Genomic DNA, 27,054 nt, shown 5'->3' with positions numbered 1-27,054 from the left:
TAACACGAACTCTGGACTCTGGGTATAATTAAGGCAGTCCAATTGGTGTGTGCCACACAGTGGTTCTACGGCATGGACCCTTAATTGAATCGATGTGACCTGCGTCTATGTCATGGACCGACATCTAATCTTCTAAGTTACTTTAGAGTCATTGTGGATGATGACCGCAAGGAAATGATGCTACAATGGCATATGGCCCTAATCCAAGTCATTGAGGTTGATGACCCCCTGACCATCCAAGTTTCTAGGCTGAAGGCTAAACACAATTAAGTTACATCGGTTGATGACCAAGGTTTCCATTTTACTATCCCCAGCACATTCACTGCTCAATCAATCAAAGTTCAATAATTACAACAATAGCAATGCTCACAAACTTTGTGGCAGTAAAATCCATTTCCTTCGGATATGTCCCCTTAATCGTTACTTTACATTTTAATATTCCCCAGAAAACAAACTAAAATTTCCAGAATGCATCTCCAAGTTATTCGCTTGATTAAAGTTATTTCAAAATGCGTTTTTCACTGAATTTAATAATTAAATAAATTTAAATGATTTAGCGAAATGTTAAAGAACAGTAAATTTTATCTCCGCGGACTCTGGTTTCTTCACAAATTTCTACGCAGCTGTGATGTGAATTCAATCTTGTGATGTTTATCTGGCTGGAAAAGAATTGTTACATAATTCATGTCCAGTTATATATCTTGTCTCCTGATCTCACACTTTTAAAATCTAATCTAGTCCTAACCGTTATTAACGCTTGGATATCCTAATAATCTACGTACAAACCAAACAACTCGCCATATAATTACGATGTCATCTCTCGTCATACCATTTATGAATTTTGCACACCCCTCACAGACAAACCAGTCATCACAACCATCGCTCTATATTTTGGACAACCCTGAATTTGGTTACTCTGTTCCTTATACTCAAAGTTCGTGATTTCAAATGTTCATTACGTCCCAATTAAACAAATTTTACAGTATTTCACAACACTCAGATCATTACCGGCTATGAATTTCAACTAAATCCAGCATTTTAACGTTTTCCCCGGCCGAGAATACAGTACAATCTCAATTCCACGCCTGTCCCGTTATCACAGCTGAGGCCTCTCGTCCCCAAGTTCGCTTGGCAGTAACATGAAACACCTGGTTTATTCCAGTCGACTGGCTTCTCAAATGCTCTATATAAACTCTGCCGACAAAATTAAACAAATACGATATTCTAACCAACAAAATGCACAGATTAAGCTTCAAGATGCCCACACTAATTATATGCGTCGCCAATTAATACCGCTATGGATTTCTATGAATTACTTTCCATTCCCAACATTATAAAATATACCTCGGGCTATCGTGTCCCGGCTTCAATGACAGGACTCTAACCTGATTCGCACATCTCATCTCAACTCATATAAAACATTCCTCGGGCTTCCGTGTCCCGGCTTCAATGACAGGTCCAACCTGATTCACAAATCTCATATCAACCAAACTAACCTCTGTTTCACAGTTCCACAATTATCATCGACAAAGAACTGGAATAAAATCCTTACTAGAAATCTCGACGTCTAATATGGCACAATGCATTAATCATGAATAACTTCGCATAAAGGATATCGTATTTAATAACTTGATTTTTACGAAAAATGACTGAAACATTCTACTAGATCATTTTATTGTCAGTCAGACACAGTTTAAAATGGGCCTAGAAAAACGTTTGTCTCCGTGACCAAATTCATCACCCTGGATTCTCACCCGACAGCGCGCTTCCACTCGATTGAAAATGAGTAACCATGGATTATTATTATTAACGTCAAATTGCAGCCAGGAAAATTTTACGTCGACTGAACATCTTAATTTGACATCACAAAATATAGGCAGTACACTCACACGGATGACGATCTACATTGGACGTGATATCTCTTCGAAACCCTATTCAATAACTTTTACTACATTATACGGCCCTCGCCAGACTTCAAAAATGTATCCAAGTGGAAAATAAAACAAATGACTCTTTTAGTCGTATTCCCACATTTACAAAACTTAGTAGGGGTGACCACTGCGTCGTATATCCCCATTCAAATACACTTTTAGAGATCATGAGACAAGATATAAGAGGTAGTAAGATGGAAAGTCACCTACCTCATGTAGTCACACCATTGTTCGTCATAGGGCTCACCTGCGACCCTGGCATTTTATTTAGCCATTTTTACATTCATGGCTTTACAAACCATTTTTATATTTCTTCAGATTTCCTGGAATAAAGCATAAAAAAAAGAAAATACCCTTCACTTGTTTGCTGAGCGCACACGATGGACTATAATTATTTCCGCACACGAATTACTTAATCACATTAGAATTTATTCAGTACTTTGACCGTCCTATCTGGTACAATTATTTCACTCAAGAAAACTATCTCCTCATGGAGTCAAGACCTAGCCACACTGGCTAAAATCTGCAGTTGAACTCAGTCTACTTTTGTTGTTTGATTTCGTAGAGCAGCTCAACAAATTTTCGTCCGCTTTGTATCACAAATGCCGGAGAAGGAGACTTCGTCATGGCGTCCCTTCATATTTATAGCAGTTACCCCCTCTCTTCGTATATCTCCCTTTGCCGCCAAGAAAATTTCTATAAATTTTCTGACTTAACTAAACTGTAATTTCAAGAGTTTTGAAAGTGACTACATGCTTGCTACATTTCTGGCGGTAGTGTTCATGGACATTTAAAATTTATACGGGTTCGATTTGTGAGATGATTGACCCCCTTTTGATAGGCACTATATTTTTTTGACTTGGCATGGGTCACGCCATGTACACGCGCTTTGAAATAGTTCACAAAAATGACTTGAGATTCTTCCGCCGTCGACACGTGTGGCTGACGTCACGTATCCCAGAGCGTGGGACCGAAGGTAATCACCCCCTCGTCACGTGTCAAATCCATGCTATCAAGAATCCAACATTTAGTTTAATTGTTAATTTATGCATAATGTTCTTAGGGCACAAATGTCATGGGTTCAATATAATATAATATAATATAATATAATATAATATAATATAATATAATATAATATAATATAATATAATATAATATAATATGTGTGTTTGAGTCATCAGTCCGTAGACTGGTTTGATGCAGCCCTCCATGCTACCCTATCCTGTGCTAACATTTTCATTTCTACGTAACTATTGCATCCTATATCTGCTCTAATCTGCTTGTCATATTCATACCTTGGTCTACCCCTACCGTTCTTACCACCTACATTTCCTTAAAAACCAACTAAACAAGTCTTGGGTGTCTTAAGATGTGTCCTATCATTCTATCTCTTCTTCTCGTAAAATTTAGCCAAATCGATCTCCTCTCACCAATTTGATTCAGTATCTCTTCGTTCGTGATTCGATCTATCCATATCACCTTCAGAATTTTTCTGTAACACCACATTTCAAAAGCTTCTGTTCTCTTTCTTTCTGAGTTAGTTATCGTCCATGTTTCACTTCCAAACAATGCCACCCTCCACATGAAAGTCTTCAAAAACATCTTTCTAATTCCTATATCAATGTTTGAAGTGAGCAAATTTCTTTTCTTAAGAAAGCTCTTCCTTGCTTGTGCTAGTCTGCATTTTATGTCCTCCTTAATTCTGCCATCGTTAGTTATTTATATTATTATTATTATTGTACCGGGCGGTACACCTCCACGCCGCTAATTTAAAATGTGCGCCAATTGAAACTCCTCTGCTGGAGGAAGTCTGAACTTTATCGACGGTATTAATTTTCAAGTTTCTCGGAAGATGTCACTACTTGGAAAGTTTGGAGTTTTTGAACTGTGCCACTTTTGATGTATTTTTGTTTTACCGGTAGTAAGAAGTGTGAACTTTCTCTTCTAGAGGACACTACTGAAGAACTACAATAGTGCACCCTAGTGCGAAGAAAAAGAACTGTTCTTTTGGAGAAAATTTAATTTCAAAAGTTTGTTCTTTGTTAAATTTCCTTCTGTCATTGTTTAAGTTGGCAATATTAACCCTTTCTTTCCCCTTGTTTTAAATTTAGCCAATCCCGAATTTCTTTCATTAATTTCTGACCAATCGGATGTATCTTCCCCCAACTTGAATATGTTGCTGTATCCTACCCAATAAAGAGTTTGTGGGAGGGTGTTCTCATTCCCCTAACGCCTCGAACTTTCCGCGAGAGTATATAAACTGCTGATTTTAGGGTCTCCGGGCCACTTCTGTTCCATCTTTTCGTGTGTAAAGTACATAGCAGGGGGCGGGAAGCGCCTCTTTCTTCGGCGGCAGTCAACAACCAGGTAATGGCCGATTAATTACTTCTTTTCTTGCTTGCTCAGCAGTTTAACTCTCGGGGCGGGTCCGAAGTTTTTCCATTATGTAACCTTCCTTAAAATGTAAAGAAACTTGTATCTATTCCATCTTTTAAACTGCATATCGGGATAGAGAGTGCTTAACCCTCTCGAGCTCCCAATCATATTGTTTTGAGGTGAAATTATTTTTCTCAACCTATTCTTCGTTAACGTAAAGCAAATTGTTCTTTTCTAAAGTCACCTCCGTAGTATGGGATTAGCCCTTGCATTAGTGGCCTAGAGCCAGATTATGTTTTAAAAACAAGTGTATTAGGAGTGCAGATCGCCTCCTCTCAAATTGTTATTTTAGAGGTCATGTAATTAACCTTCTTGTCATTTAACAGACCTCAGTAGGTTGGGTATTTTACCCCTGTGTATATGTCCTGAAAGGACAGCTTGAAAGTGGAATTAGGTGGGGCCTTTGACAGGCCTGAATTTTGAGAGCAAGTTGCTCTTTTTCTGAAAATTTTGTTTTCTGCGCGCCTCAAGGAGGCCTTACTGTGTATTTTGGAGCAAGTGCTCCTAGGCATGAACGGGGTTCTCTGCCCCTCTGTTGACACTTGTGTTTGGGGTAAAACTGAGCTAATTGCTCAAGGATTGTGATCGCGGGGCTCGAAGCCCAAATCCTGTAAATACTGTAATTGTACTTTTGTTGCCTTGCTACTCTGTACCTGCCATGTTTGTTATTTCTTGATTTTGAAAAGAAAATATAACCTTGTTAAATTTTAAATTCACTTTAATTTCGTAGCCTGAGACCTATTCACCACCCCGCACCTTCTTTCACGCATAACTACCACAAAAACACGGTAACAAGTGGTAGCAGAGCGTGGTTGAATGGGTCTCATTTTAGCCCATTTTGACGGCTAAACATTGTTTTGATCCGAACTCTAACCATTTTCTCAGTTGCTGGAATTTTTTGAGTTTTTCAAAATTGTTCTGTCATCATGCCCGGTCCTCGCGATGTTCTCTATCTTAACTATTTGCGCAAGGAGGAGTTGATCTATGAATTGACTATTAGAAATGTGCAATCTGGAGGCACGGTTGCGGTAGACACAAACAAGCTTAGAGAGTCCCTTGATTTGCCTATTTCCATCCCCACCTTGGGAGAGAAAGAAATTGACGACTCTCTTTCCACGATCGTCGAGAATATTACTGGGCTAGCATCTGTAGTTAGTTTTTTTGATGAAAATGATCCTTCTCCTAGTCAAATTAAGCGTGTGCAAGCCAGGCGGTTTCATTTTTCAAATAGAGTTAACGATCTGTTGTCTCTAAAGTTGAATGACGTTCAGAAGAAGGAAGCTAGTACGCTACTTGAAAATATTTCTGAGTTATCTAGCAAGGTCACTCAATTGTTAACTGGGGAAATTCCTCCCTAAATTGATCAACCCACCACGATGAATGCAGGTTCCGAGGAAGAGCCTCCTAAGGGAGAAGTTAATAGGATAACCGTTGCTGCTCAAACCATCTCTGCCCCATTGGACAACGAGTCTGGACGCCGTGCATCGTTGAATAATATACGTTCGGAATTAACTTCCTTGCCATTGAAACCTTTACCTACTATGTCACCCGGGTTTAGCAGCTTGCCTCATCCATTGGCAATGTTGCTCAGAGGTATCTCTAAGTTTTCCGTTAATACCACCAGTGACGTAATTTCATTCTTAAGATTTTTAGTTGAATTTCAGGACCATGCCCTTGTGTTTTCTCTTTCTCCATGCCAAATTTTGCAAATCATCTATCCTTATGCAATTGGTATTCTCTCTGACAAAATAGTAAGAGCCATAGCCGAACAGTCATCTATTGAAGATTTTCATGCACACTTGCTTGCAAATTTTATTCCCGCCCGCGCGAGGTCATCTCTGATTCAGAAGTACTATTATCGAGTACAGAGATTGGATGAAAATCTGGCTGATTTCATACAAGACATTAAGTTTTATACTAGGGTGTTTGCCCTTCATTTTCCTGAAGATCAGATTGTACAGGCTATTGTAGAAGGAATTTCACCACCCTATAGGTCATATTTGTGTTTCGCGGCGTGCCCGCAAACTTTCTCTGAACTTGAAGCGTTGGTCGTCTCAGCGGAAGGAGTGAGGTACGCCGATTCCTTGCGTGTCGCGAAAGAACCCCCACCTTCCTTTAGTAATACTCGGCCTCCACCTCGCCGACCAGTCACACCCCGTAAATGTTATGCTTGCGGGTCGCCCGACCATCTGCGCAATAAGTGTCCACTGATCAAGTCGAGTGTGACAAGGAATGGGGCTGGTTCATCACAAGGCTGTTTTAAATGTGGGGCTTTCTCACATATCGCCAAAAATTGCCCAAATTCAAATAGCACCCCCTCCTGCTCAACTTCTGGTGCAACTTCCAACAACAATCAAAAGTGACTAGTGGCTTCGGCTGAGTCAACTAATCCATCTTCCCGAGACTCAGCCCCGGGTAAACAGGTTGTAAATTCAGGGAACGATCAGTCTTCAAATTCGTCTTTTGAATGATCTAAAGAGTGTCTTAGGATTGCGGCGGGTTCCCCCGCGCCTGTTCCTTTTCTTAAGATTGAGTTAAATAATGAACCTGTAACAGCTCTCTTAGATTCAGGCAGTGTTTGTTCGATTATTTCGGCTGAATGCTATTCAAAATTGAAGTCTGTTTGTAAACTACCTGACTATGTCTCTTCTCCTGTTCAATATGTTTCGGCTAATTCATCTTCATTGGAAATCCTAGGTGCTGTAAATGTCAAAATTCGTATTTTTAAATTTACATGGAAAATCAAATTGTTTGTGGCTAAGCACTTGTCTTGCCCCATTATATTGGGAGCTGACTTCATTTCTTACACTGGTCTTGTGCTCGATCTCCAGAGTAGGTCGTGCACATTCAAATTTGCGTCCAATTGTAAAATTCCCTTGTTAAAGTGTAATTCTGTATCATGTTCATCTATTTCGCCTACCCAGGATGAGATGTTGTTAGACCTTAGACATCTACCTGAGGAGCAGGCTGATAGTATTCGTAAGTTGTGTCAGTCGTTTCCAGAGATGTTCTCTGATACTCTTGTTGTTACTGACCTTATTGAATACAAAATTGAGGTCACGGATTCGATTCCTGTCCGTTTTCCACCTTATAGGCTATCTCCACCTAAAATGAAGGCTCTGAAAGAAATCATCGATCAGATGTTGAAGGACGGTATTATTAGGCCCTCTAAGTCGGCGTATTCTTCGCCTATTTTTCTAGTCCCGAAACCCCAAGGAGGCTTCAGGCCTGTCATTGATTATAGGGCTCTCAATCGGAAGGTGGTGTTGCAATCTGTGCCCCTTCCCGACCTTCATTCTTGTTTTTCATGGTTTCGTAAGGCCAAGTTCTTTACTATCTTGGACTTGAATCAAGCCTACAATCAAATTCCCCTGGCGGAAGAGTCTAAACAACTTACAGCGTTTGCCACGGACTGGAATTTATACGAATACAACCGCGTGCCTTTCGGGCTCCCCACGGGAGCAGCTGTACTCACTAGGCTGCTAGATAGGGTCTTCTCTGACATCAAATTTGAGTATTTGTATCACTATTTGGATGATGTCGTCGTATTTTCGGAGACCTTTGAAGAACATCTAGATCATCTGCGAGAAGTTCTCAATCGCCTTCGTAAGGCTGGGTTAAATGTCAAGTTGTCCAAGGTTGCCTTTGCTAAGCCCTGTATGTGATTCCTAGGGCATATTGTGTCACCTGATGGTGTAGCAGTCGATCATTCTAGAACACAGGCCATCCGTGATTTTAAACCTCCCAAGGACATTAAAGGTATCGCCAGGTTCATTGGTATGGTGAATTTCTTCAGGAAGTTCATTCCTAACTTCGCTAATAGAGCGGCGCCCTTGAACCTTCTTCGTAGGAAAGGCATCAAATTCGAGTGGGGCCCTTCTCAACAAGCCGCTTTTGAAGATCTTAAATTAGCTCTCTGTAATGCCCCTGTACTTGCTATGCCTGATTTCTCGAAGAAATTCATTGTCCAAACCGACGCGTCGTCGTCAGCAGTAGCTGCAGTCCTTCTTCAAGAGACTGAACTAGGGAGGCGACCCATCGCCTATGCATCTAGGACTCTATCGGCTCAAGAAGCCAAGTATTCTATATATGAGCTCGAAGGGTTGGCAGTCTTATTTGCCTTAGAGAAGTTCCGTCTCTATCTGGAACATGTCAAATTCGACCTGGAGACAGATAATCAAGCCTTGAGCTGGGTCTTAGGTAGGCCGCGTCGTACTGGTTGTATAGCCCGTTGGGCCATCCGTATTTCTGCCTTCCAATTCGATGTCAGGCATATCCGAGGTACCGAAAATGTTGTTGCTGATGGACTCAGCCGTATGTTTTCCAACGATGTCGAGACCCATAATCCGGTCGATAGTTCTTCACCTCGCGAGTCCATGCTATCTGAGGTTAATGCCATCTTAACAGATGCTCCCATGCTCTTTAGGGATATCGAGAAATACCAACGTGAAGATCCGACGCTGGCTCCGATAATGGAAACCCTTTCTTCTGGGGAACATGTTGTCCCTTATGTTCTGAGGAATGGTGTTTTATGTTGCCCTTCGAGGCATGATAAGATGATGAAGGTTGTCGTTCCAGCTGTTCTTGTGCCTATGATCTTCAAGTACTATCATGAGACCCCATTAGGGGGGCATCTTGGTATCTTTTAAACTCGTGAGAAGATTCGTGAAATGTTCATCTGGAAAGGTATGGACGGTGAAATCCGTGAACTAGTAAAGGCTTGTAAATCTTGTTTGCTTAGTAAACCAACCATGTCCACCAAGGTAGGCCTTCTGTCTTCGCATCAAGCGTCGCGCCCCATGGAACGCCTGTATATTGATTATGTAGGACCCTTCCCCCAGTCAAAGGGATATGCCAACAAGTTCATCTTTGTATGCGTAGATGGTTTTACAAGATTTTCCTGGTTATTTCCGACTAAGCTGGCTACCGCTCAGTCCACCATTACTTGCCTAAATTCTATTTTTGCTTCTTTTGGTCCGTGCCAATATATTGTGTCTGATAATGCTAAGGCGTTCACATCAAATCTTTTTCGTAAATTCTGTTTTGACTTGTCCATCTCTCATGTAACTACTTCTGCTTATTACCCTCAACCATCTCTGGCTGAACGGGTTAACCGTAATCTCAGGTCCGCACTTATTGCCTATCATCATGAAGACCATTCCAGGTGGGACACGTCCTTGCATTGGTTAGCTTTTGCTTTGAATTCGGCGGTTCATGAATCTCACAAGTTTACTCCAGCTTCTTTGATGTTCAAGTTCGTTCCCAACACGCCGCTCTCTAACCTCTGGTCTCTGAGTGACATTCTACCCGAGACAATAGATCCGGACAACATTAAAGATCTTTGGAAGAAAGCTAAAGCCAATCTTAAAGTCTCTCATGAAAAGGTTAGGGAAAGATGTGATCGTGGACGGAGACCCACCCCTTTGAAGGTAGGTGACCAAGTGATGGTCAAGAATTTCGTTCCCGCGGGCAAGCTTGCCCCCAGATTTCATGGGCCGTGTACTATTTTAGATTTCCTTACGCCGGTTACGTTGTTATTAAGTAATCCAGCCACCGAGAGGATATTTAGGGTTCACCTGTCACAGGTGAAACCGGTGTAATTTCTGTGTTAACTTGCTTCATATAATCGTGAAAGGAATATGAAGGTTATATATATATTCTTTTTTTTGAGCTTTCACTTTTAAGGCTTTCTGCCCCTTCCATAGTATTTTGTTTTATATGTAAGCATTTTTGTGAAACCTGCCCCGAACCATTAAACTGCCATCCTGTCCTTGCCACGGCCATTACCATGCTCCCGTCTCCTGCTCCACTCTACACAGTGGCTTAATTAATGCAATGTATTTCTGCACGCCGCTGGCCCCTCAACCTCTCCACAAAGCCTGTGCCCTCAAAAAAGTTGATGGTCCAACAAATTCTGCCGCCTAGTTTTAATGTTTCAGTGCCCCCGCAGCCGCGCGGCGCCGTGCTGCGACTGGGTTAGAGGATGGGCCCCCTCTTCCCCAGCGAGGACCACATGTGCACGGCGAGCCGGAGCTCTCCTCCCGGCCAAGGCTGATGTGCGGCGCACGACCTGCTACTTGCCCGCAGCCTGTATATGTTCACCGCGGGCGCGGCGTGCTTCAACAGCTCTGCTCCCCTCATTGTGCGGGCGAGCGGTATCTCAGGGTACTTGTGGGGTCCGAGCGGCCGCCTTTGGACGCAAGCTGCAACGGCCGGTATGGCCATCCAACTTAATCAACATCAACTATATGGACATTCCAGATCAACCTTACTACCTTTTCTTGGGTATTCTACTGCAATATTTGGTGGACTTAGAAAATTTTCCTCAACTTTAAAACTAAAGTTTTCCTTCTCAATTCAACCTTCTACAAACATTAAGACAGTACTTCCGCTGTTACTAAAAGAAATTTTGATACTGAATCAAACTAAATTTCAGCCATTTCGATAAATTTTTCGGCAATTAATCTCCGTATCAACATCAAAACTTGGACCTTGTTTTCAAACAAATTTCATGTGTCACCCCTGGAGGAACTTTTGGAGGGGGGGAGGTCTGTACCGGGCGGTACACCTCCACGCCGCTAATTTAAAATGTGCGCCAATTGAAACTCCTCTGCTGGAGGAAGTCTGAACTTTATCGACGGTATTAATTTTCAAGTTTCTCGGAAGATGTCACTACTTGGAAAGTTTGGAGTTTTTGAACTGTGCCACTTTTGATGTATTTTTGTTTTACCGGTAGTAAGAAGTGTGAACTTTCTCTTCTAGAGGACACTACTGAAGAACTACAATAGTGCACCCTAGTGCGAAGAAAAAGAACTGTTCTTTTGGAGAAAATTTAATTTCAAAAGTTTGTTCTTTGCTAAATTTCCTTCTGTCATTGTTTAAGTTGGCAATATTAACCCTTTCTTTCCCCTTGTTTTAAATTTAGCCAATCCCGAATTTCTTTCATTAATTTCTGACCAATCGGATGTATCTTCCCCCAACTTGAATATGTTGCTGTATCCTACCCAATAAAGAGTTTGTGGGAGGGTGTTCTCATTCCCCTAACGCCTCGAACTTTCCGCGAGAGTATATAAACTGCTGATTTTAGGGTCTCCGGGCCACTTCTGTTCCATCTTTTCGTGTGTAAAGTATATAGCAGGGGGCGGGAAGCGCCTCTTTCTTCGGCGGCAGTCAACAACCAGGTAATGGCCGATTAATTACTTCTTTTCTTGCTTGCTCAGCAGTTTAACTCTCGGGGCGGGTCCGAAGTTTTTCCATTATGTAACCTTCCTTAAAATGTAAAGAAACGTGTATCTATTCCATCTTTTAAACTGCATATCGGGATAGAGAGTGCTTAACCCTCTCGAGCTCCCAATCATATTGTTTTGAGGTGAAATTATTTTTCTCAACCTATTCTTCGTTAACGTAAAGCAAATTGTTCTTTTCTAAAGTCACCTCCGTAGTATGGGGTTAGCCCTTGCATTAGTGGCCTAGAGCCAGATTATGTTTTAAAAACAAGTGTATTAGGAGTGCAGATCGCCTCCTCTCAAATTGTTATTTTAGAGGTCATGTAATTAACCTTCTTGTCATTTAACAGACCTCAGTAGGTTGGGTATTTTACCCCTGTGTATATGTCCTGAAAGGACAGCTTGAAAGTGGAATTAGGTGGGGCCTTTGACAGGCCTGAATTTTGAGAGCAAGTTGCTCTTTTTCTGAAAATTTTGTTTTCTGCGCGCCTCAAGGAGGCCTTACTGTGTATTTTGGAGCAAGTGCTCCTAGGCATGAACGGGGTTCTCTGCCCCTCTGTTGACACTTGTGTTTGGGGTAAAACTGAGCTAATTGCTCAAGGATTGTGATCGCGGGGCTCGAAGCCCAAATCCTGTAAATACTGTAATTGTACTTTTGTTGCCTTGCTACTCTGAACCTGCCATGTTTGTTATTTCTTGATTTTGAAAAGAAAATATAACCATGTTAAATTTTAAATTCACTTTAATTTCGTAGCCTGAGACCTATTCACCACCCCGCACCTTCTTTCACGCATAACTACCACAAAAACACGGTAACAATTATTATTATTATTATTATTATTATTATTATTATTATTATTATTATTATTATTATTATTATTATTATTATTATTATTATTGCTATTTCCTGCTGTGATATCTCCTTTATAGTAATTTTATCTTTATTTACACATACTTTCAGCTGATATTGAAACTCACCTGTATATGCGAAAGGAAGTCAAGTGACTGGTGTGGAATGTTTTGTTTGATTTTCCAACCATCGATCTTGCAAGGTTTCCGTGGAGAAGCTGTACGCCTACATTCTCCAGAATACGCAACCCACAGCTCTCTAGTGTTCGCTAAGTTGCCCATTTAATCTCCTCCCAAAGCTGAGTGTTCCCCTCGAGTCGAAAGGAATCGTAATCAATGAAGTGCATTCGCTTCATAGCAAAGGAGCGACTAGACAATTTCCACTTCCACTTCAACATAGAGGTCAAAGCAGCTTGAATATTGACTTACCTAGAGTGGGTGCACCATCTGTTAATTTACTCAATAGTTATACCTTCCAGGAAAATCACAACTGGATACTGAGAAGCGTGTAAATAAATCGACAATCTTATGTACCTTGATGAAATTATGAACCCGAATATGAATGAAAAAGATACCAATTGAAGCACGGACGAGAAACATGGAGCAGGCATTCACACCTTGCCTGGAGAGTAACAAGTCAAACTCCTTATCTCTTCAGGGCAAACACAGTTTTGTTCGAAGTGGAATATTCTTAATCTTTAGAAAGACACATCCAAAAGTAGACTGTTGGAAATCACAAAGAACGAGAATGAGCTTTTCAGAAAAAATTCGGACCCAAAGAAAGTAACAGCAGATTTTTGGATGATTGAGAACGCTGTGAACTGACTGGTGATTTGTTTACATACTAGCTCTATTTATAACCATTAATGTGGTTCCTTATGATATTTTTACATCATTAATGAGTTTCCTGTAACTTTAGATAAAATATATTTCATGTTTTATAGAAGTCTCTTCTGCTCGTTACTTTTTTAGTTATGTGAATTTATTTTGCACGGCTTAATTATGTTTACATCGTTGCTGCGAAACAAAGAAGTTGAGATTCGTAAAATTACTATTACATTAATTGGTTATTCTTATTGGTTTTATCTTTTAGTTTGCTTCGTTTCGAGGTTTTTATTCCGTTAATTTTTGAAGGCTAGTAGTTTTTTATGGACTCTGTTTAAATTTCGAATGCTGTTTATATGACTGTTTGGTACATAACCTTACACCAAGAATGGACAAAAGAGATACTGAGCTGTCGCAAGCTAATTTCACAATGTGTAAAATGCATTTTTAGAATACTACTGGTCTGTGTGTACACTTATCAAAGTCGCATAGAGACATATTAATATCTGAAAATGTAGTTTATGTTGCTAGCCATACTGATTCATTACCGCCATCATTGACGTTAGACCCATCATCAACATGATCTTTGGACACAGGAGTCAATTCTAACCTCGGTAGATTTTATCCCCCTAATTATAGAGAATGTGATTCAGAATCATATGCTAGTTTAAATTATACTATCATATATTTATTTTAAAATAACAGCAACGGCGAGGAACACCATAACGGTGAACGGAAACAGAGTAATCCTGAATTGAATGAACATGATACTTGTCCTTGTAGTGGTAAAATATTTCGTTGTGCCAATACTCATATAGTTCGAGCTAATCCCGATATACACAGCCAAAACATTGCCCAGTGATATGGGGTGCAGGATGATCCGATACTTATAATTCGGACGCGAATTCCGATTATATTAATTTGATATTTTGGGAACAACAGTTCTTAGAAGTTAAAAATAGAGTTAAAACGAAGGAAATTTTGACAGTGTAATACAGAAGTTCACTGAAATTTTGCGTAGGGCAACATCTAAATGCAAAGGTCCTGTACATCCAGCAGTAAAATATTTCAGAGCTCGAAAAGTTAGGCAAATTAAACGTGAACCTTCAACATATTCTACTTGTAGCAATACTCAGCGCCGTGATAAACGGTTCAGGGATAAGAGACGAAATCAGTATAAATATGACCTCATTCAACATTACTATTATAGAAGAAAGAAGGTCCTTCAAAATATTATGACAAACACTGAAGGTAAACAATATATACTCCCTGCTTCGAACGTATATGACGTCAGTTCAAATTCCATAGTCAGAGAAAATCCTGCTCTTCTAAGTAACTGTACTTCTTCTGATGATGAGGATAATGAATATGACTGTTCCGTGACAAACGAGGAGTTTCAACAACTAATGAAGGGAATAAATCTTGATACTGCTCCTGGCTCTGATCGAGTATTTCTTAAGGTTATTAAGGAAATCGAATGTTAGAAAATCATCAGTATTACAGCCAATACAATGAAATCTTATGATTCTTGCGAGAAGTTTTGGAAGATGTTGCACTATCCTTTTATTTAAATACGGAGATCGAAACGTAATTAGTAATTGGTGTCCACAAACAATTTATTCTGTTTTAAGGAGGATCGTTGAAAGAAGTCTGGTAAGGAAATTAGACCATTAATTGATTGTTCAACCCAGCCAAGAGGTTTTGTGTCTACACCAGGTACATTTATAAATTCATCTTTGGTCAACAGTTGTCTTGAAGACGTGAAAGTAAAAAATGAAGAATTCTTGCATCACTTTCCTATATGTATCCAAAGCGTTCGATAATATTGGTCATAATCATTTGAAAGGTGCACTAAATTCAACATCTGTTTCCAAGAAGCCGAATTCCTTAATAATATCTCTTTTTAGGAATAACTCGCTTCATGTGGAAATAGATGCGACCACTCGAATTAAGGAAATTGAAGTTCATGGGGGGAGTAGTTCAAGGATCGCCTAAATCGCCTCTTCTGTTTAATTTGGCAATTAATTTCATATTAAAGGAGTTAAGCGACTTAGAACATGCTTCTCAATTCGGCTAGAATCTTGAGCAAGATATCGACAACGTGGCAGCGCTAGGGTTTGTTGATATTATTACGTTAATATCTAAAGATAAAAGATCAGCAGCGCTTATGATTGACACAGAAATCCAATGCCTTTCCAAAGTAGGGCTCACGCTGAATACTCATAAATCAAAAGCTATAGTTATTGAGAATGGGCAATTGATGAACGTTGTTATCAGGACTATCCGTGGACTTCAGGTGTCATCCATTGACAAGCAAGAAAACCTTAAATATATGGTGCTACATACAACAACGAAATAATATTAGATGAAAGGAACATTATAAGTAAACTAAACGATAATTTATCGAGACTTGTGAACTCAAATTTTCTTAAACCAGACCAGAATATTAATATTATAAATCAATATATTTGGCCGAGTATGACTTATGCTTTACAGTGTGCACCCTTATCGAAACTCAGACGCGGGTTTTTAGTGATGCCGATAAATTAATCAGAAGTACAGTAAAGGAAATAACTGGTTTACCAGCGGATTGTCCAGACAGTATGCTCTAAAGCTCAAAAAAAAAAATGTTCGTGGATTGGGCATTATGGGAGCGTCGTGGGAAGCTCTCCTTCAACACATTAACATCTGTAACAGACTGGACTCTGTTGTTGACTCACTTCTGGTACAAACAAGAAATTTTCAACAAGAAATAAAGGATAGTCTGAGAAGCCTTGGCTTCGCTCCCGATGAACAACGTAAGGTACAGACACTTCGGAAGAATTTAAGAGATCTGAATTTTGAAACACAGAAGAAACTACCACACCGCGGAAAAGGTGTCTCGCACTTTTCAGAATGGACACAATCAAAACATCTGGATTACAACGAACAAAGGACTTTCAACTTCCCAATGGACTAAAGTCAATAAAATTAACTGCAATGTGATAGCAATCCGAAGCGTTCTTGGCAGGAGCGAAGAAAACCGTTGCCGCGACTGCAACGAGATAGAAACCCTCCGTCATTTCCTTCGTTTCTGCTCGAAAGAGAAACTATTGAGAAATAACGGGCACCGTAGGGTCAGGGGCAGTATTGCAGAACTTCTCAAAAAATCTGGCAAATATGAAGTCTTTAATGAAATGCACTGTACCTCTAGCGATGGATACAGTAATCGTGCAGTCATTGTCGCCATTGACAGAAAGAAAATCATCGGCGTTGTTATTGATCCAGTAATAAGGTTTGAGAATAACAGTTCACAGGCCAAAAAGTTGATTCTGAAAAGAAGAGACACTACGACCCCTGTTTTAAGTACTTTGAAGAACAGTATCACATACCCGCCAGTTACTGGGAGGTGATTGGGTTATTCTTCGGTCCGCAAGGATCTGGCACAAACTTTTCAGTTAATTTCTTCCTTCATTTTGGTACTCCTGTTTCCAAAAGATATTTGTTTACCTGCTTTTCGCGATTCATTGTTAATGGTAAATCATCGTTTGTACGGTATGTGTAAAGAAAAATGTTTTCCTGATCAGGGATAGCTGTAAAATAGGGGAATTTTAAAATTCAAAAATATATAAGCTCATTTTATCCTAAGGTAAATAGTGCGAAAATTATTATCTATTAGATGCTGTTACCGTACGATACCCCTTGTTCTAGGGCAGCTATCTCTTGTAGATTCTCTCTCTATAGTTTGAGAAAATTGTGATTATAACGATGATGGGGAGAATAGCTAATTTTACGAATATGTTAAGCGATAGGATTCAAAACGCTCTCAAAGTGACTCCCAGCTCGGGAATTGCTTATAGTAAATTTCTCTCTGGCTCAGGGACTGGGTGTTTGTGTTCATCTCAATACACATCTCTTCAATTACACAACACACTACAACACTAGTCACCATAGGAACAATGAGTAGTGATTAGCCTACCTCCCTCACTGTAGGTTTGGCGTGAGGAGGGGTATACGTCCGTAAATCCGTCCACATCCACATAACGTGCCGATCCATGGAACTGAGGAAAAAAGACCTTGTCCAAGAGGTCCAGGGTTCGATTCTCGGCTGTGTAGGAGAATTTAATCTTCATAGAATCATTTCTCTGCCTCGTGGACTGGATGTTTGTGTCATCTTCAACGTTAGGGTTCTTCTAGGTAGGACGCGTAGTCACAGAAATACACGTCGCCAATGACGTCAGCTACAAATAACTTTGGAGACTATTATTATTATTATTATTATTATTATTATTATTATTATTATTATTATTATTATTAAACTATTTAACCAAGGTCATCTACAACAGAAGGTCCCTATCTTTCAAAGCAAAGGTGAGGCATTACTGCAGTGTCATCCGTCAAGAGGTCTTATACGCTTCAGAATGTCTTGCAATGAACTAGAAAGGCCTGATAGAGAAACTGGAGTCGAAAGAAAGGAAGATTTTGAGAAGGATCTTAAGCCCCTTCAGAGACAATTTCGGGGGGAGGGGGGGTGGTACAGAAGATGACATAAGGACGAACTATACACCCACACAGAGAATATTACGGATACCACCAGGAAAATAAGAAATACCTTTTATGGGAATGTGACACGAAAGCACCAATCATGTCTGACCAACTGCTTAACTACCTTCTTTCAGCAAAAGACAACCAAAGGGGGTTGGTTTATTGAGGTGGATTGAGACCATGAAGAAGTGGTAATCACACATAATGACATCCAGGAGTGTGTCCCACTTAAGAAAAAGCTTAAAGCGTTCCAGGATTTCCGAGACAAGCCAAAATTAAAAACAGGAAAGACATGGACGCAGGAGAAGAACGACGCCGAGAACGCATGCGGAAGAACTGGGCAGACATTAAAGTCAGAAGTAGGCATTTTAAGTGATATGGCCCAATGTTGGCCGATACGATATGAAATTATTATTATTATTATTATTATTATTATTATTATTATTATTATTATTATTATTATTATTATTATTATTATTATTATTATTATTATTATTATTATTATTATTATTATTATTATTATTATTATTATTATTATTATTATTACAATCTTTACACGAATTCAGAAATATTATTACATCACACAAATTATTCAACCAGTTGTCAAAACAATTATTATATACTGGGCTAATGGAGAATACTGAAAGGTATAATGTCGTAGCGCCTGCAGGAACAGCTATGTGATAATAAATTTGTAGGAGAAATACTTGCCCGCAGTACAAATATCTTGAAAAACGAGAATTGACACTCTTCGCACAGTTTTGAACTTTAAATAACTGAACCTTACCCACCAAAGTTCTAACCTGAAATGTTTCACATAGCTGCTTTCGAAGACGGAACGACGATATGATTTACGATGTATTTTATAAAAGGGAAGTTGATGAGAATTCATTCAGAAAGAAAAACGTGTTACATGAAACTTGGTGTAGTAATCACATAGATTGAAAAGGTCATTTGCAAAACCGCCTGAGTCATAGAGAAAAATTTTGGAGAAGAATAGGAAAACTCTTTCTAGTTAATGAACTTTATGTTAACTCTGTGAAGTGTTTACAGGGGAAGAATAAATTACTTTGTTTTCTACGAAAACATTGTACCTTATTTCATATCATTTAAAATATATCTTAACATCTTCGACTCAAATGGTCTGAACAAGTACCCAAGAACAAGAACTATAATATTCAAACATGATATGTAGTAGATTGTCTGTTACAGTGTTAAATATATTATTAGACAGTTTTAATCAGTTTGTATTGCTTGTATTTCAGCTTCAAAGTGAATCATATCATTCAGAAAGTAAATTCAAAATAAGCTATCGCATCCGACTTGATAGAGTACTTTCACAGCATTCCTTTCCGAACCATTGTGCCACAGGTTTAATTGGAATACATGAGTATACATCTGCCATTAGTAAACTCCGGATCCATGGCTAAATGGTTAGCGTGCTTGCCTTTGGTCACAGGGGTCCTGGGTTCGATTCCGGGCAGGGTCGGGAATTTTAACTATCATTGGTTAATATCCCTGGCACGGGGGCTGGGTGTTTGTGTCCTCTTCATCATAATTTCATCCTCATCACGACGAGCAGGTCGCCTATGGGAGTCAAATCAAAAGACCTGCACCTGGCGAGCCGAACATGTCCTCGGACACTTCCGGCACTAAAAGCCATACGTCATTTCATTTCTAAGTAGATATAATACATTGATTATTTTGTCCTACGGAAAGGAGAAGAAATCCCTCCAAAACACTGAAAATTATTTCTATTAATTTTCTGATTGTTCTATAACAGCTACCTTGAGCATCATCGACCATATAGGTTTCACCTGTCCTGTCTGTCTAGTACCTTACTTGCTGTTACAGGGAAGTTGGCGGAAGAAAATGATATGGGATGAAGATACGAAGGACAAAATGAGTATTCTTAAAAGGTTTTAAAAATTGGCTTCGAGAACTGAACGTATTATCTCATATTAAAATATCCCATTAATCACCTCTGCCTCTATGGTTTCCAAAATTAGTTCATATAAGAATCAGAAATGCATCGTGAGTGCTTTATGGTTCTCAGCGTTCATACCAAGTAGGCTAAGTCTGGGAGAGGGTTTTTTTTAAATATCAATATATTAAGATTTTGTGGAATGCTTACAGTAGTAATGTTCAGACTAAACTTTGTTTGGCTGGAAATGATGCTTTCACCCCTAGTGCTTGCCATAGTACCATATGGCATTCCACATGACCGATTAGATTATAGTTTTTGTCACCTGCTAAAGAGCCTACGCTTGGCATTATCATAAACCTAAATTTCATTCAATAAATGGTTACAACTTCTTATTCTATTCTTATTCTTATTCTACCTCTGTCATGTAGTGATCAAAATTTTCAAACCGTACATAGGAACTCTCTTCGAAAGTTTCGTATTATTATTATTATTTATTACGGTTAACTTTACGACGCATCGACACAGACAGGTAATATGGCGACGATGCGAGAGGAAATGGCTAGGAACGCGAAGGAATCGACCGTGAACTTAATTAAGGTACTCCCCAGAATTTGTCTGGTGTGAAAATGGGAAACCACGGTAAACTATCTTCGTACATACCACCTCCTTAATGCTAGCTGACACCTACCTCACCCAAACTTCGCTTGGTCGAACGTTTCCAATTTGCAAGGTGTTGAAAGTATCTTAACGAACAATAGTAAAAGCTACTGGCATAACATCTTTTATAGATTCATGCTTAATTAAAAAAGCTATGGCCTACACAAAGTGTTTTTGGCTAAATGAAGTGAAACTTAAGAATTACCTTTAGGTGATACATTTCAGAAATTTAGAAAGCAGGAGTATCCTTCCCTCATTGTAGAAATATTCAAACTTCATAAATTTAACGTCAGAAGTAAAAGACATACTCTGGAACGAACTGGTGTCATCCGGTCATTACACAGTGGTATATCAGTGACCGGCTAAATCGTCATATTGTCACTGAAGCGTAGTATAAGGACAGAAGGGCAATACTCTCTCAGAAATATAACCCGTATTGTAGGTATCGAGCTGTGTCCTATGGCTAGCAGGTTCCCGTGCCTGAACCCAACTGAAAACTTATAGGTTTGGTTTGGTTTATATTAAAGCATGGGGGTAATGCTCTTTGAGAACCTAACGTAGCATTTTTATCTATTCAAGGAAGGAAATAAATAACCTTCCTTTCTGATAGGAAAACCAATATATAATCATTCTATTTGATCGAGTAACCCACTATACAGCATTTCCGTTAAGGAAAAGAGTTAACTGAACTCAGAAGAATGCCAGGTGTGAAAGGATGCTAACATTAGATAGCACAGCGCGACGATCCTTGAGTCCAGTTAGTGGGGTAGGCCGTGGATAGTACGGGCATGACTTCCACGTTCCTTGGGAGAATTTCTTTGCTCACTGTCGGAGGCAAATCTTCACATGCCCTGATGAAGGCCAATGTAATTTGGTTGAAAGCCTGGATTTATTATTGAATAAATATATGTATATATAGTGGCCTTAATCCAGTTCATTTATTTCTTTATATTAGACTCTTCTAATTGAGTGCAGTTTGAGAACATTTAACGAGCTAGCAAACATCGCAGTTTATATCGCACTACACAGTCCTGGGAAAGAAACTCGTGTGCTGCATGAATCATCCGCTGGCGTTTCCAGTATACACAACGGACAAGCAACAGAAGCGCAGATACTGGCTGCCGAACACATACCACACCGCGCCTATTTCATGACCCAACCACAATCATTCCCTAATCACGTTTTACTAAAATTGCATCGTGCTACAACTTCGGAATTACATCTTAAAAGACGTTCAAATAAAGAGTTTTTGTTGCACCTTCAGATAATATTCACACTATTTCAGCTTGCTTTACCACATTTTTTTTTCAATGCTATTTGTTCGGGGAGTCGACCTATATAGATCTTTTGTCCCTACTTGCACTGTATAATGAAATGAAATGGCGTATGGCTTTTAATGAAGGGAGTGTCCGAGGACAAGTTCGGCCCACAGGTGCAGCTCCATTCATTTGATACCCGTAGGCGTCCTGCGCGTCGTGATGAGGATGAAATGATGATGAAGACGACACATACCCCCAGCCCTCGTGCCAGAGAAATTAACCAATGATGGTTAAAATTACCTACGCTGCCGGGAATCGAATCCGGGACCCTTGTAACCAAAGGCCAGCATGCTAACCGATAAGCTATGGAGCCGGACTGCACCATATGATATGAACCTGCATGTAATTGGAATTGCGGAAGTGTATAGTGTTGAATGTGAGGAAAGGAACGTTAAGGACGACACAAAAACAGCCAGTCCCCAGGTCAGGGATGTTAATCATTTACAATTTAAAAATACCTGACCCGGCCGGAAATTGAACCCGGTGCCACCGATGACAGGCGGACGCGTTGCCCTCTACACCGCGGGGCCGGACTGCGCTACCAATTACCGGGCACCCTGTATTACCATCTATCTGACCAGGAAAGTCAGAACATATTAATTTTTCTACCTGATCCGAAAAATCAATATACGTTATTTCTAGCTGGTCGGAAAAGGTAATACACAACTTCCTACATAGTTAAGGAAGCCAATATAAACACTTCTCTCCGAACAGGAAAGCCATAAATAATAAATAATCTTTCCAACCGGCTATAAAAGGAAATGCATGTCTTTCCTATGCAGTAAGGAGTGTACTTTAATAACATTTCCATCTGGAGAAGCAAATCAACATATTACCGCTGTATTCCGTTTAGAAACTTAAACCATGTGCCCCTAGGGATTCGTCCCACTGAACTGTTTATATTACAATATAGCGTTTGTGTTGAGCTATTAATTTACTGTTTTGTACCACAGGTTTCAGTTCTTCATAATTATTCTGGAATATTCTGTACACTGTACTAGATTTGAAGGGACCATGGAGGGGTAACCAGTATACTAATTCAACTAGCCTTCCTAGGATACATGACTGAATGACAGATGTAGACTCCATGAACTACTTTGGTATATCAAGTGCTTTCTCAAAACACTCTTCCTTGCCTATCCACCAGATTTCGCTACCTTAGTTCACTACATCTGTCCCGTTCCCGGTCAGGCTGTACGCTAAAAATCCCTGTACATCGAACCGCAATCTACAACAGATCGTTCATGATCACCGCCACGAGCTGGTGAAATGAACTCCCAAATGACACCAGTGAAGCTAAATCTAGGACAAAGTTTAAAATACTCTGCCAGAGTCATCTTGTAAGCACTTCCAGATTTTCTTGAGTATTAATAGAATGCATGAATGAGAGTGAATATGGCTGTTTATTGTAATGTGCTCCAGTTTATACTTTATACATTAGTTATACTTTACTTACTTTCGTTAGTTTAGTTTATACTTACTTTAGTTAGTTTATTTTGTACTTTAGTTTGTAAAGATTTATTATATATATACAGTAGAACCCCTTTTATAATAAATAAAGGGGGCGGAGCCACTTCAGTTGTCGCGTTTTTTTCGCGAAGTTAAATGTCGAAACGAAAATGCATAAACTCTGTCAAGCAAAGGTGCATACTGTATATTAACATAAAAATGTTTACATAATGTCAATGACTTTCTTCTGAATTTTCTTGGTGCAGCGCTGTCGTGCAGCTATATAACGCCACCGTTTAATCAACAATACATCAGCTGGTGTGTATTAATTCCTTTATTCAACAAAGCGCGAAGCGATCTGAAATAATGAAAAAAAAATTTTGTTACTTCTGAACTGAACACTGTATACAGTAATTTTATTACAGTCCTGTAATTAAAGCGTGTGGTACTGTATTTTAATAAAAAATTCGAAATAAATCTTACCTCCAATGCTGCTGTAACTCGATTCTCAGAAATGGTATTTTCAAAGTCGGAGTCGTCTGCATAATATTCATGACGAATAAAACAGCAATAATAATAATAATAATAATAATAATAATAATAATAATAATAATAATAATAATAATAATAATAATAATAATAATAATAATAATAATAATAATAATAATAATAATAATAATAATAATAATAATCATAATAATAATAATGAAAATGAAAACCTACAACCTGTTTTCCAGTCATTGACCGGGTCAGGGATGTAATGAATGAAGCAGATATAGGCTGTTAGTACGATGGGGTCGCCACTCCCAAAGTGATTTATTAATGAATGATAGATGCTATGAAATGAGAATGGAGAGTGTTGCTGGAATGAAAGATGACAGGGAAAACCGGAGTACCCGGAGAAAAACCTGTCCCGCCTCCGCTTTGTCCAGCACAAATCTCACATGGAGTGACCGGGATTTGAACCACGGTATCTAGCGGTGAGAGGCTGACGCGCTGCCGTCTGAGCCACGGAGGCTCTAATAATAATAATAATAATAATAATAATAATAATAATAATAATAATAATAATAATAATAATAATAATAATAATAATAATAATAATAATAATAATAATAATAATATCTGGCTCCATGGCTAAATGGTTAGCGTGCTGGGCTTTGGCCACAGGGGTCCCGGGTTCGATTCCCGGCGAAGTCGGGAATTTTAACCATAACTTATTAATTTCGCTGCCACGGGGGCTGGGTGTTTGTGTCGTCTTCATCATAATTTTATCCTCATCACTACGCGCAGGTTGCCTGCGGGAGTCAAATCAAAAGACCTGCATCTGGCAAGCTAATCTTGTCCTCGGACAATCCCCGTACTAACAGCCATACGCCATTTAATTTTTACAGTAATAATAATAACAATAATCATTCCTGCTTGTTCAAGAAAAAATGTATCATGGAACGAACTAGATGGAAAGAAACTGTTTTGTTTTATGCTACACGTGCATTCTGGCATTAGTCAAAATATAAAAATAGGTTTTGCCTAGTAGCTCTCAGCACGTATAGCAAGAGAATTACTTATATCGACGGCTAAGAACGAGAGCGTAAAAACGAAATATTAAAATACAATTTTTCCAGAGCATTTCGGTTAAGCGAAGTTCGGTTAAGCGGGGTTCTACTGTATGTATATATTTTAGCTAGTTGCTTTACGTCGCACAAACACAGATAGGTCTTACGGTGACGATAGGACAAGAAAGGACTAGCAATGGGAAGGAAGTGGTCGTGGCCTTAATTAAGGTACAGCCCCACTATTTGCTTGGTGTGAAAATGGGAGACCACGGAAAACCATCTTCAGGGCTGCCGACAGTGGGATTCGAACACATTATCTCCCGGATGCAAGCTCACAGCTGCGCCCCTAACCGCACGCCAACTCACCCTATAATTTAATATATTTAAATGAGGTCATTTCATTTTTATACTGTTACTTTATATTAAAGCGTATATTGTTGAACTTCTTACATTGTAAAATTGTAAAAAATATATTGTAAGTTAGTACTAATTTATATACATGAAGTGGTTAAGTGAAAGAAAGGCCGGGAATCCAACTTCGCCACAATAAACTCGCTTTAATATTTAATAATAATACTAATAATAATATTTTCGCAGGGAAAGGAGAGAACACATTGTTAGTAAGAATAATGAACGTTCAACAGAAAAATCAGGTGACAGGCTCCTGTCCGTGCCATTACGACGAAGGCTGGCTATTACGATGTGCGCTTTACAGCCCATGTACCGCCAGGCTAATGGTGCTGCCGGAGTGCGCGGTTTATCACGGAGACACAGGCTAAGTGAGAACGATGAATTTTGAATGACTTGAGTTGTCTCCTAAGATAGTAGGCTCTACAAGATAAGATGCAATTTTATGACAACCTTGCGAAAAAAAGTGGCAGTGAAGGTAAATCCTCAATTGTTGAAGTACTTAGCGTGGTCTTGTGTTCTCAACAAGGCTGTTTATTACATTACTAGTAGTTTATAACAATAGACTCGGCCGTCTGGATAGGTAGCAATTGTGTGGTTAATAAGGAAAATTTTGGCTGAAATATTACGATATTTGACCAAAGAATAGAACTTTCAATTTTTATCTTAAAAGTCCCTCTTTCAAATCCCGCTATCAGTTTTTTCTAACGTCAGTTCAATTAATCAATAACTACTGATCAGGATTTAGGGCAGTCGCCCAGGTGGCAGATTCTCTATCTGTATTTCTAGCCTTTTCTTAATTGATTGCAAGGAAATTGGAAATTTATTGAACATCTCCCTTGGTAAGTTATTCCAATCCCTAACTCCCCTTCCTATAAACAAATATTTGCCCCAATTTTTCCTCTTGAATTCAAACTTTATCTTCACATTGTGTTCTTTCCTACTTTTAAAGACACCACTCAGATTTATTCGTCTGCGGATGCCATTCCACTCCGTCTCTCCACTGACAGCTCGGAACATACAACTTAGTCGAACAGCTCGTCTTCTCACTCCCAAGTCTTCCCAGCTCAAACTTTGCGACACATTTGCCGGAAATCACCCAGAACAAATCGAGCTGCTTTTCTTTGGATTTGTTGGATTTCTTGGGTCAAGTATTCCTGGTGAGGGTCCCATACACTGGAACCAGTGGCGTATACTGAGGGCTACCAAGACTATGGGTGAAGCCCAAACCTCAATTGAGAATGATGGAAGTCTAAAGCACATTATAATATAAGCATCTGACACAGTGTTCAGTGTTCCATTCACAAAACTTGTAAGCAGTGGGAAAACATGCCGCACGTATATCTGAGAGCAAGACATCGGAGACCGACATCGCAGCCCAGGCTCTCGTCCCTCTCCCCTCTATTCTCCCTCGCGGCTTGCTGCTGTATATCGAATAGGAGCTGAACCGGTGGGAATAAGTGTGCTAGGCTTCATTCTGTCAGATCGCCACTGCTATCAACCATGCGTTACTCATCGTATATACTTCCTCACCTCACACTTCTGACTTAAACATATAGATAAAACAGTGCTGGTATTTCACTCCCGTTTACTTCTACATCCTTGTAGGAAGACACTGCAGGGCTGCTGCTATAGGAGTAATATAGTTATAAGTAGATCTGCTAAAATGGAATGCAATCTTTCAGGTGTAGTGTTCTCTTTTGTTGGTTGGAATCGAACCCGTGGTCATGGGTCGGACAACAGTACTGATCTTCCGAGGAAGCTAATAAACCAGTGAACGATCAGTACGACCGCTGTAAAATTCAACTTTTTAATTTAACAATAATAATAATAATAATGGTGCATGCCATCTGTATAGAATTTGTGGTGTCCTGATGAGGATAAAATGAATGGCGAGAACGTCGTAAACACCACTTCTCCAAGCCAGGGGAATAAACAGTATGATGG

Source organism: Anabrus simplex, chromosome 7, assembly GCF_040414725.1.
Source record: "Anabrus simplex isolate iqAnaSimp1 chromosome 7, ASM4041472v1, whole genome shotgun sequence".
Lineage (NCBI taxonomy): Eukaryota > Metazoa > Arthropoda > Insecta > Orthoptera > Tettigoniidae > Anabrus > Anabrus simplex.
Note: the sequence above shows the minus strand (reverse complement) of the source record.